Below are 21,158 nucleotides of genomic sequence, written 5' to 3'. Positions count from 1 at the left end.
TGCATTTAAAAGCAGACTTATGGCAAACAGTTCTCAGAGGTTTCCCAGCTCCTAAGGAATTGCATTAAAGGTCCCACGCAGAAAACATAAATGTGACCAGAGAGAGGAAGGGAGCAAAAGAAATAAAGAGAGAACACACAGAGAGTAAACAGAAAGGGAGAAAAGAAACACAGAAAGAAAGAGTGAGAGAAGAAAAGTATATAGAAGAAAACAAAATATCTAGGTATATGGGGAGGAGCCTCAGGGAGATAGCAAGCCCATTCTACAGGACTGGAAAGTTAATGGTAGAAGTTGAGTATGCCAATCATGCCTTTTAGAAGGTAGGGATTGAGGGATGCTGGGAGAACCTGGAAGCCAGATCCACTTCTGTCAAAAAGCCACCTCAGCAGCTTCTCTCAGGTGTGAAGTACAACATATGGTACCTAATTCATCCTTTAGGTTTAATAGGTTTAGACAGCAGGCAAGAGATAAACAACTCAGTAATCTCACCAAGCCACATATTAAAAACTTCCCATCTGTAAATTCCTCCTCCATGCTCAGCTTATCTTCTGCAAGGTATTCAAACAATGACATAATGTTATTGAGCAGAAAATACCTCATCTACAGGAATAGGTCTTTTGAACAATGACATTCCAGAGATCAGAATTTCATGGAGTTTATTGATTGACTAGATATTCACCCAAGGGAGATATAGGAATGTTTATTCAGAATATCCTTATTCCTGCTAGGCAGAGAGATTACAGGGATGACAAAGTGGGGACTGAGGAGATTTAAACTCCTATTTGAGACCACAAAGTGGTGGCCTCCTTGGTATTCTGACTGACAAGTACACATGTCTGAGAAGACAAAAGAAGAGGGGAAGAACTGGAGAATTGACTCACCATAGCTGAGTAGATACAGAGAATACAGTAGGAGGCAGCTTGTCCTCAGGTTGTCTAAAGCAGGCAACCAGACCTCAATCATCATATTTAGATGGCCAAAGGAGATGGGACAAAGTTGTGTCCCACTCTGTACATATCTGCCATGGCCTCAAACCCCATGAACCTTACACACACACACCAGAAGTGGTTCTTTTTAAGTAATTATCCTTTCTGTTACATTATCTAGAACCTTTTATATATTTCCTATAGAACATAGTACTTCAAGATGAAATGACAAACGGATAATTAGCAGAAACATACAGAATCATGGAACATCAAATTATATATACATATTCATATCACCTCAAGCTATGTAGTGAGATGCAGTCAATTGCTAATTATACCACATTCATCAGCTTTCTCTTCAGTATCAATCATTCATGAAAGTGAAGCCTATAGAAATGAACAAAGATTTTATCATACTAAATACATACATAAGGTTTTCTCTCTAGTATGATTTTTTTTCTTGGCTTTGAAAAAAAAATGTGACATGCAAAGGCTTTACTGGTAATATTCAGAGAGTATCACTCCAGTATGAAATCTTTCATGCTTTCGGAGATCACAGCAATATTCAAATGCTTTACCACATTGAGTACATTCCTAGGGTTTCTCTGAAGTATGAATTATTTTATGCCTCTGGAGACCACTACAACTTGCAAAGGCTGTATCATATTGATTACATTCATAGGGTTTCTCTCCAGTATGTGTTCTTTTATGCACTTGGAGACTATTGTATCGTGAAAAGGCTTTCCCACACTGATTACATTTATAGGGTTTCTCTCCAGTATGTGTTCTTTTATGCACCTGGAGATTACTGTTGTGTGAAAGGCTTTACCACACTGATTACATCCATAGGGTTTCTCTCCAGTATGTGTTCTTTTATGCACATGGAGACTACCGGGGTGTGAAAAGGCTTTACCACACTGACTACATTTGTAGGGTTTCTCTCCAGTATGTGTTCTTTTATGCACATGGAGAGTACTGTGGTGTGAAAAGGCTTTCCCACACTCATTACATTTGTAAGGTTTCTCTCCAGTATGTGTTCTTTTATGCTTTTCGAGACTACTAGGTTGTGAAAAGGCTTTCCCACACTGATTACATTTGTAGGGTTTCTCTCCAGTATGTTTTCTTTTATGCATTTGGAGACCACTGGCTTGTGAAAAGGCTTTACCACACTGATTACATCCATAGGGTTTCTCTCCAGTATGTGTTCGTTTGTGCACCTGGAGAATACTAGTGTTTGAAAAGGCTTTCCCGCACTGATTACATTTGTAGGGTTTCTCTCCAGTATGTGTTCGTTTATGCACCTGGAGATTACTGTGGTTTGAAAAGGCTTTACCACATTCATTACATTTGTAGCGTTTCTCTCCAGTATGTGTTCTCTTATGCCTTTGGAGACTACTGGGGCATGAAAAGGCATTACTACTTTGGTTAGATTCATAAAGTTTCTCTCTAGTATGTGTTCTTTTATGCATTTGGAGACTACCCTGTTGTGAAAACGCTTGACAACAATGATTATAGTCACAGGACTGCTTTCCAGTATGAGTTCTTTCATGCTTTCGGAGATCACTACAACATACAAAGGCTTTATCACTTTGATTACATTGGTATGGTTTCTCTCCTGTTTGTGTTCTTTTATGCATTTGGAGATTTCCATGTTGGGAAAAAACTTTCTCACCCTCATTACATTCATAGGGTTTCTCTCCAGCATGTGTTTTTCTATGTAGGTGGAGTTTACTGTGTTGTAAAAAGCCTTTACCACATTGATAATATTCGCATGGCTTCTCTCCACTGTGATTCCTTTTAAGCCTTTGAAGATCTGTGCGATGTGTGAAGGCTTTACCACACTGGTTACTTTCATAGGGTTTCCCATAAATATGTGTTCTTTCATTCCTGCAAAGATAATTAGGATATGTATAAGTTTTACCATAATCATTACAATGATGATCTATTTGTCAGTGTAAATTAAGGTTGCAATTTGGAATAATTGTAAAATAAAGGTTCATATTTACATTTTATCCCTTCGTTTACATTCATAGTTTCCCCCTTGATTGTGGGTGTTTTGTACCCTACAAGATACCTTTGATCGTAAGAAACTTTATTACATGCCTCACTTATAGCATCATTTTTCCATAAGTGGTTCATCACATATTTAAAAAGACCTGGAAGAACTCAGCTTTATCACAGTGAATGCATTCATTTAGTTGTAGTCATACTGCTTTTGTAAAGTGAACCATCATAAACACAACAATTTCCAGAGGGCCTGTAATCATAGGGATTTTTTTGTAGTGTGATTTATTTGACTTTATTTTCAATGAGTTTAGAAAACTAATTAAGTAATTAATTATTAAAAATCCCCTGCTCTGACTAGACTTTATGAATGTGATACAAGTTTATGATTCATTGGTTATTAATAATGAATGTAGGAAACATGAACAAATATTAATTTATACTATGGTCCTTATAATGTGTTCTATTGTACACAAGTATAGTGAAGTTTAGAATGCAATAACTTATGATAATATACATCAGGAAAAAGCCCACTCAGGAAAAGTGAGCTTTGGTGAATCCTTCCCTAAAGTACCTCCACACAGATGTAATGATGGAGACCTACAAGATCACCACTGCTACTGGGGAGACAATGAATACTCTAACATTTTATTAATAATTTATTTATGATTAATGATCAATAAATTAAATATAAACTTGCACCACATTAAGAAAGTCTGAATAAAAGAAGAACTACTACATATCTTCTATTTGTTCTGGGAAAGAGAGTTATGTTTCTATTTTCTGTATCTGTATGCTCACATGACTTGTGTCAAACTTGATAAAAGTATACTTATTAAAAAAAGAACAATGGGTGATCCAAGATGGTAGCTACCAGCACACATCATATCTGAGAGGCTGAGGATCTGAAACTCTGAAATTGGTGAGTGGAGGGGCAGCTAAAGCCAGGACATCTACATTGTGGCTTCCTTGGGGAGAGGGGACAACACATGAGCTGAGACCATTTAGATCCATGTCATCCAAGGACTCCTCTGGAAACTGAGAGTGGGAACAATCGATCCCTCTGCACTTTCCCTTGTCAGGTATCCCTTCTCCTTAGCTGAGGCAGCCCACAGTGCCCCGCAGCTCCTAGCAGAGCACTCCCTGCATCCTGACTAAGACAGCAGGGGCAGGCCTCCTAAGTCCTCAGCGGCAGTTGCTGGCTACACCAGCCTTCCATGTCCCAGGTCTACAAGCAACTGTATTGGCCTTTCAGAGCCTCCCAGCCATTGACAGTACCAGCTGTCCAGACCCTAAGTGGAGGGCAGCTGGCTGTACAGGCCACCCAGGACTGCAGACCACTGTAGAGTCTCCACAAGGCTTCCCATCAGACATCTATACCTGCCTCCCACTTCTGCAGCTGTCGCTGGACTCCCCTAGTGGACTGTTTTACCAGCTTCCAAGTTTTGCAGCTGCAGCACCACTGAGCTGATAGAGCTCCTACACCCACATTTGCCCAAGCAGGGACACATCTGGGAGTAGAAAACTGGGGGAAACCCTGTGTTCTCTCATTAGACCAAAGAGCTCTGAGCATGCCTTAAAATGAGTGCCTGTAGAGCCCCAGATCCAGGGTCCCTCTATGCTAGCAACCGGACATCAGATACCTCCCACCCACATACCCACTGTGGACAACATTGGTATTCTTGGGACAGTGTTCTCAACATGGAAGCCCCTGTTCTGCAGATTTACCAGTGGACTCCAGGCAAAAAACTCCTGGAGCCTATGCAGAGCTACCAGTGGCCTGTAGGATACTGAGATAGTCAGGGAATCTGCACACGTGCATTGTGTCTGCCAACTCTGGCAGCATAAACAACCACACTTGTGCCTGCACTATCCCCAGCAACATATTCCAGGCATTTACACTCTTTAACACACTGTCCTTCAAGGCACACTTCCATGCACAAGCTTGCTCACCCACATTTGTGCTTCTATGCTTGTGGATTTTCCAACACACACACTCAAACCTGTGGACCTCTCCCATCTTCCTGAAGAATACTCCATATACCAGAGAAAGATGTAACCAGTCTGAACTACAGACTTCAAGAACAAAAAGTGAAGAGTACAGATAGGCAGGTGGCCAGTGGTCAGTTTAGGAACACATCCAACAAAAATCAGGACATCATGGCTTCACCAGCAACCCCCCCCCAAATGAATGGATACTCTAATTCATCAGAAACACAGGAAAATGATTTTGAAGCTATACTTATCCATTTATCACTGGATAACCACACAAATGGAGGGAAATAAAGAGGAAATGACGAAAGCTCTTAAAGAAATACAGGCAAACATAGCCAAATGAAGAGAGGCACAAGTAGAGGCACAATTAGTGCCATATAGAGAGGACACCAGCAAAAAATAGAGCCCATCACAGAAAGACAGAAATCCACATTCAAACAGATGAGGGAAATGGTGCAAGGTGTGAAAACAGAATTAAAACCAATAACAAAAACACAAACAGAGAAACCCCTGGAGCTGGAGAACTTATAGAAAACATCAGGAACCACAAAAGTAAGCATCACCAATAGAATACATGAGATGGAAGGGAGAATCTCAGGTACTTCAGATACACTTGCAGCAACTTAAACTTCTCTCAAAGAAAAAGCAAAATCAGAAAAGTTGAAAACACAATCATTCTAAGAAATCAAGGATACTCTGAGAAGACAAAATCTATATAAAGAACTAAGGAAGTTAAACAGCAAAAAAATCAAGTAATCCATTTAAAATTGGTGTACAGAGCTAAACAGAGAATTCTCAATAGAGGAATATCGAATGGCAGAGCAACACTTAAAGAAATGCTCAACCTCATTAGCCATCAGGGAAATACATATCAAAACGACCTTAAGATTTCACCTTACACGTATCAGAGTGGCTAAGATAAAAACCTCAAGAGACAACACATGCTGGAGAGGTTGTGGAGAAAGGGGAACCCGACTCCACTGCTGGTGGGAATGTAAACTTGTACAACCACTCTGGAGAGCAATCTGGCACTTTCTCAGACAACTAGGAATAGCGCTTCCTCAAGATCCAGATACACCACTCCTAGGCACATATTCAAAACAGGCTCAAGTACACAATAAGGACATTTGCTAAACAATGTTGGTAGCAGCCTTATTTGTAATAGCCAGAAGCTGGAAACAGCCCCGATGCCCCTCAGTGGAGGAATGGAAGCACAAAAGAGGTAATATAAAATAGACTATTACTCAGCAATAAGAAACAAGGAAATCATAATAAATGCAGGTAAATGGTGGGATCGGGAAAAGATCATCCCAATTGAGCTATCCCAGAAGGAAAAAGATGCACATGGTATATACTCACTCATACAGACATATAATATAGGATAAACCTACTAAAATCTATACACCTAAAGAAAATAATCCAGAGGGAAGACTCTTCCTAAACTGCTCAATTCCTATCCAGAAAGACAAAGAGGATGGACATCAGAAGAAGGAGAAAAGAGGGAACAAGTCAGGAGCCTGACATAGAGGACCTCTGAAAGACTCTGCCCTGCAGACTATCAATGCAGATGCTGAGACTAATGGGCAACCTTTGGGCACAGTGCAGGGAATCTTAGGAAAAAAGTGAGAAACAGTAAGATTTGGAGAGGACAGGAACTCCATAAGGAGAGCAACAGAACAAAAAATCTGAGCACAGGGGTCTTTCCTGAAACTGATAATCCAACCAAGGACTGTGCATGGAGATAACCTAAGACTCCTGCACAGATGTAACGATGGTAGTTCAGTATCCAAGTTTGTTCCATTGAAATAGGAATAGGGATGTCTCTGACATGAACTGATTGGCCTGCTCTTTAATTACCTCCTCCAAAGGGGGAAGCATCATTACCAGGCCACAGAAGATGACAATGCAGCCACTCCTTATGAGACCTATTTGACTAGGATTAGAAGGAAGGAAAAGAAGACCTCCCCTATCAGTGGACTTGGGGAGGAGCATGCATGCAGAGGGTGAAGGAAGAGAGGGATTGGGACAGGAGGAGTGAGGGAACCACAGGGGGAATAAAAAAGGGAAAAAGTTTAATTAATAAAGAATAAAAAAAGAAAAAAATCTAAGAATAATAGGAATAGATGGAAAAGAAGATTCCAGGCTCCGAGGTCCTGAAAATGTTTTCCAGAAAATCATGGAAGAAAATGTTCCCAACTTAAAGAAAGAGATGTCCATTACCACAAAAGAGGCCTACTGGACACCAATAGACAGGGCCAGGATAGAAACTCAAATCACATCATAGTCAAAATGTAATCTACATATAAACAAAATGAAGAAGAAAAACCACCTGATCATCTCCTTAGATGCCGAAAAAGTATTTGACAAAAATCCAACACCCATTCAAATTTAAACTGTTGGAGAGATCAGGGATACAGGCCCATACGTAAACATAGTGAAGACAATATACAGCAGGCCTATAGCCAACATCAAACTAAAGGCAGAGAAACTTCAATCAATCCTACTGCAAACAGGGAGAAGGCAAGGCTGCCCACTCTCTCCATATCTCTTCAACACAGTACTTGAAGTCCTAGCTACAGCAATAAGACAACTAAAGGAGAGAAGGGGATACAAATAAGAAAGGAAGAGGTCAAAGTATCACTAATCACAGATGATATGATAGTATACATGAGTTACCCCAAAAATTCAACCAGAGAACTCCTTCAGCTGAAAAACTCCTTCAACAAAGTGGCTGGATCCAAAATAAATGAAAAATAATCAGAAGCCCTCCTGTATACCAAAGACAAAAGGGTTGAGAAATTAGTGAAACAACACCCTTTACAATAGCGACAAATAAAAAAGTACCTTGGTGTGACTCTAAACAAGCAAGTGAAAGACCTCTTTGAAAAAGCTTCAAGTTCCTGAAGAAAGAAATTGAGGATATCACAAGATGGAAAGATCTCTCATGCTTATGGATCCATAGGATTAATATAGTGAAAATGGCCATCCTGCCAAAAGCAATCTACAGATTCAATGCAATTCCCTTCAAAATAGCAACATAAATCTTGCAGACCTGCAAAGAACAATTCTCAACTACATATGGAAAAAGAAAAAAAACCCAAATTGCCCAAACGATCCAGTACAACAACAGTTTGTCTGTAGGTATATCTATCCCTGTTCTCAAGCTATACGACATAGCCATAGTAATAAAACCTACATGGTATTGGCATAAGAACAGAATGGTGGATCAATGGAACCAAATAAAGGACTCAGAAAAAAAAACACACACCTACAGTCACTTGATTTTTGACAAAGAATCCAAAAGCATACAATGTAAAAAATGCAAGCACCTTCAACAAATGGTGCTGGTCTAACTGGATATCTACCTGTAGGAAAATGCAAATAGATCCATACTACCCACTCTGTACAAAACTAAAGTCCAATTATATCAAAGACCTCAACATAAAACCAGACACACTAAATCAGTTAGAAGAAAAAGTAGTGGCAGAAAAGCTGACAGAATCAGAAAAATATTTGGCAGAATATGATACATGCATCTCTCACGAGACAAGAATGGAAATGAGCTTCTTAAGGGGTACTACATGAAGATGAAGGGAGTTTTACTGGGAAAGTAATAGAAAGACAGGTTGGAAGGAGAGAACTGAGGTCAAGATCAAATGAGCCAGAGAATAAAAAAGACCTGAAGATTGGAAAAGACAGATGGAGTTAGTTTGAAACTATACAAAGCAATTAGGTGACAGCAGAAAAGCCAGATTTAATATGGAAGCTATGAGAGGAGTTTGAGCCAGAAAAGCTGAAATGTATCAGCCATCTATGAGCTCAGAAAGAATAAGATAGGGTGTGTCTATTGAGCAGTAATTCTCAGAAGCCAAAAAACTGCTAGGCCTAAGGTAGGTTGTATGAAACCTAGAATCTGCCCTGCCCAGGCCTAGGGTAGCAGACAGAGGGGCAGTAATCTTTGGAGACCATGATTTCTGGGTTGAATAAAAGTCCTTTTTACAGTAATATCTGTTTAGCAAAGGTTTCACTGCCTTCATTCATATCAAAAAGCCTTGAAAATATAAGGAAAATAGCTTACATTGAGGAACATGAGTTTGGGAGAATTTAATATTCCTTAATACTCTAGAATATTGGATTCTTTACACTATTGCTTTCCTTTGAAATTCCTGGGACACATTGAAAAATTTTCACAGGCATATTTATATCAGCATCCATGAGATAATTACCTTCCATATCTTCTAGAACGTTGACACTGTTCTTCAATATTATGGTCTTCCCAATTGTAGCCTAAAATATATACCAGAAAGAGTTGATATTTTACTGAAAATTAGGGAAAATTTAACTTTCTCTCTTCAGTGAACATTAGAAACATGATTGATTTATTCTCCCTGATTCCAATTGAAATTATATAAGAGCATCATTGAGAAAAATCAACAAAAGATGTCCCCTTTACCTTAATAGTGAAAGAAAATTCACTGTCTTACCTACGGCTGTAAGGTGCTTGTAGGTGTCTATCATCACATCTTTGTAGAGACTCTTCTGGGAAGGATCCAGCAAAGCCCACTCTTCCCGAGTGAAGTACACATTCACATCATCATAGGTGATAGAATTCTAAATCATCCCAAATATGGGTATAAGAGAAAGCACAATAGTGGCAACAATGTAAAAGTATACATCATCGACAATATATTCATATAATTCTGGATCTTCCCTGACTTACCTCCTGACAGAGAAGTTCTGATGTACTCACCTGGTCATTTTAGAAGTAAACTAAATGAGGAGGTTCATATAATTTCTGCACCTTTTGAATAGAATATAGCCTTCCAAGAGAAACGTCAATTAACAGACATAAAGTAAGCAAGGCAAGGATGCTGATGAACAGTACAGACCGCAGATCACAGAAATTGTATGCACAATTACTAACTACAATAATTATGGACAAGCAGGATGTATTGGCTCATGACTTTGATTCCAGTAGTCAGGAAGCAGAGGTATGTGTATCTCATTGAGCTAGAAGCCTGTCTGGCCTCCAAAACAAATTTCATGACATCCAGATGAGGTAAAGTTAAGGCCTTTATCTGCTGCAAAAATCATTCAATTAAGAAAGATACAAAGAACTACATGGCATTTCTGAAGTTCCTACAAAAATTATATATTCAATACAGTTCTGTATCTATCTTCCAGAAACCTGAAGTGTCCCAGTTTAAACTCTAATATTAATGAGAGCTTACTAAAAGGGAATTTGTGTTCAAACAGGTACAAATGGACAGATGAAAACATTAGTACTGGAATAGCTGGTCATAAATGAGCAACATAAGGCAGTTGAGGTGGCTCCGCAATGAAAAGCTGTTGTTGGTCTTACCAATAACTGGGCTCAATTGCCAGTGCTTACATTCAGGCTCACAAGTACCCATTACTCCAAATTCTGAAGTTCTGAGGCCATTGGCTGACTATTGTGAGGACCAGGTACACAAGAGGTGCATAGTCACACATACAGGCAAAATACTACTCGTATTACTTCATTTAAAAACTCAAAACAAACACAAGAGGTAGGAAGAATGTTACACACTTGCAATTCAATGACACAGAAGTCTCAGGAAGTATTAATGTCATGAGTATATGACATCCCGAGATAAAGAATATACTCTCTGGCAAATATTAAAACATAAGGGTGGATTTGGATCAGCACAATAGCATATGCTTGCATGGAGTCTAAGGTGGTATACTGGGTATCTTCCCCAATATCTTTGTTAATTGAAACCCAATTCTCAGGATCTTCCCTAGTGCTCTAACTAAACACATGTGGCTCCTTCCTTTCCATACCATCCAGCAAACAGAACACCATGAATACAGTAGCCAAGCAGGCCATTAAAATAGCAACACTCATCCCACACTTTCTGAAACTTCAGAGTGCTAACAGAACCCCAAGAACAAAATTCCCACACATCAAATCAGCACTTGGCCTATAATTGCCCCAAACCCAGATGCCTAGACACCAGTTTACGGATAGATTCAAGAACAGTCAGGTAATATGTCACCACCTGAGCTCAGCTATATTACCACAGCAGGAACTAAGTATCTGAAATTGACAAAACTTTTTACAGAAACATAAAAAAATACATCTTTTCATCATTTCATGAAACATCCATAGCTTTGCGCAGTGGCAGTATCATAGCCAATGATGTTTATCCGAGGCGCAATTATTGCTAATTGAAATATCCTTTATAATTGACCACATACTCAAACAGAATATAAGTTTTTAGAGCACATTGAAGTAACATCCTGTATCCTATCAGACCACCCTGGCTTAAGGCTGGATATATATAGCATCAGAAAGAACACAAAGCTTACAAACTCATGGAAAGTGAATAACCTTTAAATAAGTGAAAAAAAAAAGGTTTCAAACAGAAATAAAACATTTGAAAAGCATAAAATTCATAGAAAATAAATACATATCACATGCAAACTCATGGAAAATAATGAGGAATGAAAAGTGATACTAAGAGGAAACTTCATAGCACAAAGTGCCTACATAAAGATACTGGAGAACATTCATACCATCCATGTAACAGCAGACCTGAAATGTCTAGAAGAAAAATATATAAGCACACAAAAGGAGTAGAGATCAAGAAATTATCAAATTGAGAGCAGAAATTAAAAAAAAAATTATATAAAGAGATGATAAAGAATCCAAAAAATAAAGGTTTGGGTTTGGGAGAAAATAAAACAGATGGACACACTCTAATCAAAACTAACTAAAAGAGAGAGAAGATATTAAATTATAAAATCAGAAACTGTGTTAAGAATTTTTGTTTCTTTAAAATCCCACTCATGTTATGTGAATGTGTTTTTCTTTTAACCCCAAGTGTGGAGCGCAAGGCTGCTTCAGTTTGTTCACAGCTGTTAGTTATGATTGTCTCGTGCTCTAGCAGGCCTGTGGTTTTGTCACCTGCACATAGTTATTTCTGAGTCTTCTGGAGAAAGTTCACATGACAGAGCCATGAAATGGACCAGGTTTTTGAAGAAGGAAGAAGCTGCTGCTCTTCCTGATGCTGTTCACCCACCGTCCTACTCCATTTATCACTGCTGGTTTGTTGGACTGCTGGATATCCTGGTGACTAACAGGTATTGCCCCAAAGAACCTGGCCACCCTAAACCTCACAGAGTAGCTTTAAGGGACTTATAACTCTTTCCCTTCTAGCTTTTGTTCTCTTTTACCTAGTCAGGGTGTTGGAAGGAATAAAGTTTCGAAGGGAGGTAGACATTAAGAAATGGACAAAGAAAAGAGATTTAAGAAAACAGGTCCATTTGCTGTTTGAGTGGACTTCTAGAATCCAGATGACAGAGACTGGTAATGCCCTAAAGAAGTCAATTGCCGTAACTCATTTTGTGTTCTCTTTCAATAGCTTAAATTGTGGCATTCCGGCTCATTTCATTCCAAAGAAAAATGTTTGCTTCTTAAAAAACAAAAACAAAAACAAAAAATACTAAACAACCTGTGACCCGTCCCTTCAAGGCATCTGTTCCCATGCTTCATCCTTTAGGTCACCTGTGCCTGTGTCCTTACATCAAAGCACCCACTACTGTGTGGCTACATCTGAAAGCCAACACCCATTTGTGTTCTCCTGGACATATTTTTTCAGACAAAGATTACTTCAGCCTAGAATGATGAACTTCTGGTAGTATCTCCATACGTGTCTTCAAGATATACTAATAGCAATAGTAATAAAAACTACCTGGGGCTGGCATAGAAATAAGCTGAGTGATCAATGGAAACAAATAAAAGACACAGATAAATAAATAAATACAATGGAAAAGACAGTATCTTCAACAAATAGTGTTGCTCCAAACACATGTCCACATGGAGAAAAATGCAAACAGATCCATATTTCTCACCCTGCAGAAAACTCAAATCCAAGTAGAACAAAAACTTAAACATAAAGCCAGATTCCCAAAATGTGCAAGAGGAGAAAGTGGGTAACACTCTTGAACTCATTGGTCCAGGAGAGACAACTTCCTGAACAGAATATCTGCAATGCAGGCGATAAGATCTACAATTAATAAATGGAACATCTTGAATCTCAAAAGCTTTGTAAAGCAATGGACACTATCAAGATGAGAAGATGACTATCTACAGGTTGAGAAAAGGTCTTCACCACCCTACATCTGAAAAAGGGCTAATATCCAGAATTATGCTAAAGATATCAAGAAATTAAGCACCAACAGACCAAATAATACAATTATTAATAGGATACAGGGATGGAGAATTCTCAACAGTGCCTAAACACTTAAAAAGGTGCTCAACATCCTCACTCAACAGGGAAATGCAAATAAAAACTGTCTGTGAGACTCCATCTTACACTTGTCACAATGACTATGGCCAAAACCTCAAGTAGCAACACATGCTTGCAAGGATGTGCAGAAAGGGGAACACTCCTCCATTGCTGGAGGGGGAGCAAATTTATATAACCACTTTGGAAATCAATCTGGCAATTTCTCAGGAAACTGGGAAAAGTCACACCTAAAGATCCAGCTATACCACTCCTGGGCACACACCTGAAAGTTGCTCCACCATTCAACAAGGACATTCCGTCAAAAATGCTCATAGCAGCATTATTTCTACTAACCAGAAACTGGAAACAATCTCTATGCCTCTCAACCGAAGAATGGGTAAAGAAACTGATATTTACACAATAGAATACTACCCAGCCATTAAACACAAGGAAATCATGAAATTTGCAGGCAAATGTATGCAACTAGAAAAGATCTTCCTTGGTGACATACACAAACCTCAAAAGACAGTACTAAGCCTCAAGGACAAATATGAGAGGAGAATAATGAAAATACCTTTTACAGGACAGAGCTGTAGAATCTCCTCCTCCCCAGGGAATCCACACTCAGAAAGGCTGACAGGACAAGGGACTCTGTCCAGGGCACCACATACATACTGGCTCACAGTCCATCCCACTTCTAACACATCGGACTCTCCTAGCTCAGCAGACCAGCTTTTCTGGGACTGTCAACAATGAAGCCCATGGTCTCCATGGCATAGCTAGCTTATTTTCCAGGATATTGATCACTATATAAGCACCAGAGAAGAATCTTGGAAAGACTCTGCAAGGTACTTTGTACTGTTCCTCCTTCCAGGATGTGAACTTTCCCCAGAGTCCATCATAATATGCTTACACCAAGCATTTGGTCCTCAGGACTCTGGCAGATCCTCTACTGGAGGATGAGAGATCAGGTGTCTCAGACAGCACAAACCATCTCAGCTCTGCCCTTCCATTCTAGGGGCAGACAGAGCCTTAGCCTAGTAAATTAGTAGTTTAATAAATGTTTCCTCTCTCCCAGGGTACATGTTTATTTTACAAGTCACAGGGTCCTGCATGTATACATTTCATTACCCTCTCACTGTCCAATGCAGCCATCTCTACCTCACAGCTGAGAATTTTTGCAGCAACCCTCAGTCAAATGCAAACAGTAACAACAACTAAAGCATAAGGGAGCTTTGCATTTGAAAGAAAGAAGTGGCAAATGGGAGGTGAATGAAAAAATAAAAATTAAGTGACATGACTCTTCCTAGGTATGGTGGGGAGAAAGTTTATTATACATAGAAAGACACACCCACAGGCTGGAACATTTGGGAGAGCCCAAGGTAACCATACCTGTGAGCCATGTGAGGACAGGGAGGAGAGGAGAGGGGCACGCCAAACCATGAGACTATGAAAGTAAATATTAGATGAAATAGAGCAGGTAACCGAATTGGATAAATAACAGAAAGAAGGGCAGCTGGGTTAAGGGCCTGAGCCCTGGGCTAGAGGGTAGTGTATGCCAGCCATAGCCTATAAACAGGTAGGGACTCGGAGATGCTGGGCAAACCTGGTAGCTAATTCTGCTCTGAACTGTTAAATAGGCCCCTCAGCCATTTGTCCCAGGATTTGAGTCTTAACAGTGCCCAGGTCGCCACATCCAGTCTGCGCACAGTCCATCCCACTTCTAACACGTGGGACTCAGAGTGCTCAGCATTCCTAAGGCCAGGACAAAGGACCTCACAAGCAGCTGATGGATGCCGGTTTCCATCCAGCCTGGGAAGGACAAACCACACCAGCTCCGGCTCTTCAGCCTCCTACTCCACCACCATGTTGGGGGGCGGCAGCCACACACTCACCATGTCGCCTCTTTGGAAGTCGCCTGAAACCCCTCACAGGACCCAGCAGCTGAGAAGAAACCACTAGATGCCAAATACTCTGCAGAGCTCAGCTTCCAAAGCGAACCTGCAACAAACCACCAGGAAAAACCCTCCCCTTCCTCTGATTACAGGCCTCGCCTGGAAGTCCTGATTGGTCTAGAGCGACATGAGCACCTCCCCTAGGCTCACAGTATACTGAAGAGACAAAGCATAGTGCTTCCTGGCCCAGGAGGCATGAATGCATGTTTGCTAATTACAAAGAGCAAGTAGGGCCTGGTTTAGGGAGGAAGCTATGCTCAGGGCAGGGACCTTGGATCCATGACTTGAACTTTGGGTCCATATGTGGAGAATCAGGGCCACACCATTTCCAGATCTGCAGAGATTTCTTTGTCAGTAGACTTGTGCCTGTTGTCTGCTAGCCTACCCTTCTGTCTTCCAGCACTCAGTAGGGACTTCCCCTCCTCCTGGAATCAAGTGGATTAACTTGAACACCCTGTTATTCAACTTGCAGTGGAGTGAACCATCTGTCCACAGGAGGAAGGCTGCCAAAAATGCTGACAATTAAAGAGAGATTTTAGGAAACCAAATGAAATTGTTGTTGTGTGAATTCACAAATTCACAGTGGGGTCAGTGAAACTGCAGCTACTTTTCACCTGGTCAGTATCAGACAACCCTGGGAGAAAAGCAAAAACAAACAAACAAACAAACAAACAAAAAACCAAAACAACAACAACAACAACAACAAAACCCAGGTGATATATAATTTAGAAGAGGCATGTCTTCCTCTTGAGAAGGTTAGTTCTTTATTCTGATTCTTGAATGCCTGCGATCTAGAACACACAAATGGCTAATCAGGACATTTATTGATCATCTGTAACTGACTACCTCACTTCATATTGTTAATGTCAACTACTGTCAAAGCATGAAAGCTTCCTCCCTCTTCTTGCCCATCCTTTTCAGTGCTGTGACTACAAAAGCTGCAATAGTGGTCAGTTATCTCACTTCTTGCACAGTTCCTTCTTCATTTCTAAGGCCCCAATAAAGGCCACAGAGGTTGGAGGACTCTCATTCACTGGCCTACTTTTTCTTCTCATTGGTATTGACCATCTCAGTTAGGCCCATCCTGGAAGGAGTTTCAGGACTGTCTTCTCACCACTACGAAGCAGACACAGGTCTCGGTACTCAAGGCAATTTGCAATTACATAGCATGAGACAAGCCTGGGCTATAGGAGGCAATGTTCTATATGGAAGTAAATAATACAGAGCACTTGAGAAAATAAAAAAATAACATTATAAGTACTAAGAAACACTAGGGACAAAATAATAATAAGAGATTAGAGCTATGATGCATTTAAAGAAAATGCAATTTAAAGAGAGAAACCAAGAGTTGCCTTTTTGAAAAGACAAATAAAGCTGAAAAATGCATAGCTATAGTGACCTTGAGAAGTTCAGACCATTCCCTGGTAGATAGAATGTTGTTAATAAGACATCTCTAAGACATGTGTATGTGTCTATGTAAACATACATATAGTTTGTAAGAAGTTATGACACATGGGCCGCCAATGCTCCCCACAGAGGACATAGACTACTATGTAATGAAAGCACCAGTGCCATGCATGGAAAACATTCTCTTTCACATGAACAGTGTCCAACGCATGTGAAAAACCCTTAGGTTGCTGCTGTTACCTTTGGTTCTATTCCAGAGTTTGAAGGCAAGCCCCCATTTTTGAAGACAACATGAACTTCAGAAACAGGCCTTGGAGAATTCAAGTTGGATTTGACCTGAAAGCCTCCTGCATGAAGACTAGCTTTCATAGCACTGGATGTTTTTATGTGGGCTTATAATGTATGCAAGCAACCAACAGTGTTACACAGCTGTACCTATAAACTACAGCAGTGATTACCATGGCAAGATATCCCTATGGTTTCCATAGCGGCACTCATATCTTGATGGTAACTAACACCTCTTCAATTGAACTGAAGGCCCAAGAAAGAAAATGGAAGACATGTCTGGTATAAGAAACCTAGCCATGTACTCCAGGAGAGTGAAGTCATGGATCTTAGAAAAAGAACCTACAGCATTCAACTTAATAAACCACAGCTATTGACCTAATTCTAATTTATACACTTCTATCTACTTATCTGTATCCATTGCCTTCCTCATAGAAAATCATTGAAACATGAAAATTAGTTGAAATGCCATAACAACATATTGCACAATAACCAGGCTCTGTCTCTCTCTCTATATATATATATATGCATATATAGATGAGCATAAATATATCATTATTTATAAATATTTCATATGTAACTTTAAGATGTAAAATTCTATACCATGGAAGACATACAAATCAACTCTAATGTTAGGATCAAGAACCATGAATATTATGACAATGTTTTAAAGAGATTGTCATTAAAGTAGAATTCAATGCAATATAATTGGATTAATGGTGAATATTAAGTGTATGTGTAAAAACCAATCTGTAATACCAGGCAAAACTACTTAAAAAGTATTCATCACTTGGTGAACAAACTAGCTGTTTAACAGTGTATGAACTGAGTAAAATGATAATTATTCCCTGCATTGTATATGAAAATATAAAAAGAGTTATGTGAAGCTCACAGGTTTCTTACCAATGTTTTCGGTAGGGATAAGGTTATTGTGTAATTCAAACGCTGATTTCTCTATCCTCTTTTGTGGTTGGAAGCCTTGTTCTGAGAATCTCCTGTCTTATTGTAGTATAAACTTTGCTCCCCAGTGATCCACTGATACATCAATAAAGCAGCTATAACCAGATGCTGAGCAGGATAGAGAATAGGGCTGGATTTCATACCATCAACCAGGAAATCTATACAGAAACCTTGATCTTCAAAAACAACAAAATTAAAATGTAAAAACCTCAGGATACCAAAATAGCTTAGCAATGAATAGCAATTTCTTTCACTCTTTCTTGTGATTTAGAGATAGACTGGATAAGGATGAAGCCCACGTGAGCATGAAAAGGAAACAGAATGATCAGTTTCAATCACAACACAGATAGAAACAAAAGGAAATGGTTTGAGATCATAGACACTCAAATCCAATCCCCAGTAAGGAATCTAGACAGGTTCGTCCTACGAAACCTTTTATACCTTCCTCCAAAGAAGCACACAAAGAAGAAATAAATGTTCAATGATATTCTCCTACTTGATTCTTTGAAACCATTCCACTCTCTGTTACTGAAGACCCAATTCTCATGGTTGCCCCTAGCACTCCAAAAGAACAGCAGTGGCGGCTCCCCTTTCCTGTGTCCAAGTCTCCTGTGGATTACAGACTCCCATTCTCTGTTCTGCTTCTGGGATCCCACTCCCAAGTCCTCAGCTCAACCATAGGCCATGCTTGGATAGAGAGCAAGGCACTATACCAGGGATCTTCTCCACTATCTTTTTTAGAGCACACTCAATTCTCAGGATCTTCCCTAGTGTTCCAACAGAACACATATGACAACGTCCACTGCATACCATCCCAGCAAGCCTAACACCAGGAACACACTAGCCAAGCAGGTCATTAAAAAAGTAACACTCCGCAAACACACTTTCTGAAACTTGAGAGCACTAACAGAGCCCCAAGAACAAAACTCCCACACAACAAAGAGCACTTGTACCTATAAAAAATAAAATAGAAAGAGAAGATAAAAAACGATGAAACAAAGGGTTGGTTCTTTGCAAAAAACAAACAAGATAGATAAACCCTTACCTACACTAAATAAAAGACAGAGAGGAAATATCCAAATAATAGAATCAGCAATTGTATTAAAATTTTTGTTTCTTTAAAATCCCACTCATGTTATGTGAATGTGTTTTTCTTTAACCCCAGGTGTGGAAAATGAGGCTGCTTCAGTTCATCCGCAGCTGTTACTTATGATTGTCTCATGCTCTAGCAGGTCTGCGGTATTGCCACCTGCACATAGTTTAGTTCTGAGTCTTCTGGAGAGGGTACACATGCAGAGCCATGAGAAGGCCCTGGTTCTTTGAAGAAGAAAGAAGCTGCTGCTCTTCCTGATGCTGTTCACCCACACTGCTACTGTGTTTGTCATTGCTGCTTTGTTGGGCTGCTGAATATCCTGGTGACTAAGAGGTATTGCCCCAAAGATCCTGACACCTCTAATCCACCAGAACCAGTTAAAGAGATCTATATTTATTTCCCCTCTAGCATTCTCTCTCCTTTAGCTATTGGGGGTTTTGGAAGGAATAAGGGTATTAAGGGAGGTATAGGTTTAAGAATCCAAAAAAAGTGCTGAAGCGATGGCTCAGGTTAGGAGCACTGGCTGCTCTTCCAATAAACCCAAATCAAAGAGATTTAAACAAACAGTGCCGTTTATTGTTTGCTGTTTCAGTGGGCTTCTGGAATCCACACAACTGAGACAGTTATTGCACTAAAGAACCCAATGACCCTAATCAGCATTAAGTAGCTGGAGATCTGCATTCCTTCTCTATACTAACTGTTTTCTCTCCTAACTAGGGGTAGTCGAAGGGAGGTATAGGTACTTACGAACCAAGAATGAAGTAGGTATTTGAAAAAGGAAAGTTTACAGTTTTGCTCTCAGTAATATGAAATATAATTCCTAGTTGAAAAAAAAAAAAAAAAAACTCATGTCACATTTTGTGTTCTTTCCATAGCTTGAACTGTGGCATTCCTGCTCATTTCATTCCAAAGTAATACTTTTGCTACCAAAAAAATAATCCCATGCCTCAACCTTCAGGTCACCTGTGCCTGTGCCCTTACATCGAAATACCCACTACTGTGAGGCTACATCTGAAAGCCAGAACCCATTTGGGTTCTCCTGGACATATTTCATCAGATGTAAGACTGTTCCAAAGTCTGGAGATGAACTACTGCAGGTATCTCCATACCTGTCTTCAAGATATACTAAGAGTAATAGTAATAAAAACTGCATGGTACTGGCATAGAAGTAGGCTGGGTGATAAATGGAAACAAATCAAAGACACAAAAATAAACCACACACCTATCCACAATTGCTTTTGGACAAAGGAGCCAAAACCATACAATGGAAAAACACAGTGTCTTCAACAAAGAGTGCTGCTCAGAATACATGTCCACATGAAAAAAATGCAAAGAGATCCATATTTCTCACCCTGCACAAAACTCAGGACCAAGTGGATCAACAACTTAAACATAAAGCTAGATTCCCAAAATCTGCCAGAGGAGAAAGTGGGTAACACACTTGAACTTACTGGTCCAAGAGACAACTTCATGAACAGAACACCTGCAGTGCAGACTCTAAGATCTACAAGTAATAAATGGACCATCTTGAATCTCAAAAGCTTTTGTAAAGCAATGGGCACTATTATTACCAGGAGATGGCAATCTACAGATTGAGAAAAAGGTCTTCACCAATCCTCCATCTGACAAAGGGCTAATTTCCAGAATTATATTAAAGATCTAAAGAAATTAAACACCAACAAACCAAATAATCCTATTAATAATGGGACACAGGGATAAAGAACTCTCAGCAGAGAATTCGTGAATGGTGGATAAGCACTTAAAGAAATGCTTAACATCCTTACTCATCAGGGAACTGCAAATCAAAATTAACTTTGAGACTCCATCTAACACCTGTCAGAATAACTAAGATCAAAACCTGAAGTGACAACACATGCTGGCAAGGATGTACAGAAAGGTGAACACTCCTCCATTGCTGGTGGGGGAGCAAACTTGTACAACCACTTTGGAAATCATTCTGGCATTTTCTCAGAAACTGGGAAAAGACATAGGTAAAGACCCAGCTATACCACTCCAGGGGATACACATGAAAGATGCTCCACCATCCAACAAGGACATTTCCTCAACCACGGTCATAGCAACTTTATTTCTAGTAACCAGAAACTGGAAACAACCTATATGCCTCTCAACCGAAGAATGGGTAAAGAAACTGATAACATTTACACAATAGAACACTACCCAGCCATTAAAAACAAGGAAAAAATGAAATCTGCACGCAAATGGATGCAACAAGAAAAGGTCTTCCTGAGTGACATACACA

General features: G+C 39.7%; 1 pseudogene; it reads left to right on the top strand.

Moving 5' to 3' along the window:
• The first annotated feature begins 11,074 nt into the window (after positions 1-11,074).
• Positions 11,075-11,201, top strand: LOC132651379 (U4 spliceosomal RNA; annotated as a pseudogene).
• The last annotated feature ends 9,957 nt before the right edge of the window (positions 11,202-21,158 follow it).

Source organism: Meriones unguiculatus (genome assembly GCF_030254825.1).
Source record: "Meriones unguiculatus strain TT.TT164.6M chromosome 13 unlocalized genomic scaffold, Bangor_MerUng_6.1 Chr13_unordered_Scaffold_57, whole genome shotgun sequence".
In the NCBI taxonomy this organism is placed as follows: Eukaryota; Metazoa; Chordata; class Mammalia; order Rodentia; family Muridae; genus Meriones; species Meriones unguiculatus.
Note: the sequence above shows the minus strand (reverse complement) of the source record. Positions and strands in the feature narration are given on the sequence as shown.